The 1141-nt window shown below is 47.3% G+C and overlaps 1 protein-coding gene across 1 annotated transcript in view; it reads left to right on the top strand.

Moving 5' to 3' along the window:
- The window catches only part of C1qbp (complement C1q binding protein), a 5456-nt gene that overhangs the window by 1253 nt on the left and 3062 nt on the right, over positions 1–1141 (top strand). The gene's annotated exons all lie outside the window — the stretch shown is intronic.

The raw sequence follows: 1141 nt of genomic DNA, 5'->3' as shown, positions 1-1141 counted from the left end.
GATGGTTGTGAGCCACCATGTGGTTGCTGGGATTTGAACTCTGGACCTTTGGAAGAGCAGTCGGGTGCTCTTACCCACTGAGCCATCTCACCAGCCCATAAAATGGCTTTTAAGAAAGCATTTACTTGGAAAAGTTCTTAGGTTCCAGAGAGTGCATTCAGTGAACGAATACAGACTTCTGTGGCTTGGTTATTAAGGAAACCTGAAGCAGCTCCAGAGTGTGTACAGGGGGGTCTGGGAGCCGCAAGCACAGTCACTGGGTTACTAATGAGGGATGCTGTGCCCAGTCTGGACTTAAGGGCTGGGACTTTTTTTATATATATATAAATGTTTAATAGTACTGATAAGTTCATTTGTTTAGAACTCCCACCTGGCTTGTGTTTATAGTAGTTAAAAATGCAAGATATGTAACTTTTAAGGAAGAAGTTACAGTGTAGAAAGGACATCAGACAAAGGTAGAAGGTTCTTAGCAAGCTTAGCTCTTTCCTAAACCGATCATTTCTGAGACAGGGTCTCTGACCTCGTGGTCCTTCAGACACCTGTGTACGGAGGTTGTAGGCACGTGCCACCACACACCCTAAGACCGTTAAGCCCTGGTTTGTGCTGTTCTGTGTTACACATTCACCCACAGCCTTCCTTAGAGAAGTCTACTTGGACTCTTGAGTGCTTCTCTAGCATGCATGAGGCCCCAGGATCCATCCCCGGTGCTTTAGGGGCACAGTGAAGAAGAAAGCAGTTTTATCCAGTGGGGCCTATAAGCCTAGTGGTAGTGGTGTGTGTGTGTGTGTGTGTGTGTGTATTAGAAAGTTCAAGGCTAGCCGGGCATGGTGCCGCACGCCTGGTCTACAAAGTGAGTTCCAAGACAACCAGGGCTATACAGAGAAACAGAAAAACCCTGTCTTGAAAGGCCAAAAAAGAAAGAAAGTTCAAGGCCAGGCTGAGCACTGGAGGGGCTCGCCTATAATTCTATCACCCTGGGAGGCCAAAGTAGGTGGATTTCTGTGAGTTTAAACCAGCCTGGTCTACCAGCAAGTACCAGAACAGCCAAGGCTACACAAAGAAACTCTGTCTTAAAAAACCAAGAGAGGGCTGGTGAGATGGCTCAGTGGGTAAGAGCACCCGACTGCTCTTCCGAAGGTCC

Source organism: Mus caroli, chromosome 11 (genome assembly GCF_900094665.2).
Source record: "Mus caroli chromosome 11, CAROLI_EIJ_v1.1, whole genome shotgun sequence".
NCBI lineage: Eukaryota > Metazoa > Chordata > Mammalia > Rodentia > Muridae > Mus > Mus caroli.
This window is presented reverse-complemented; position numbering and strand designations above follow the sequence as displayed.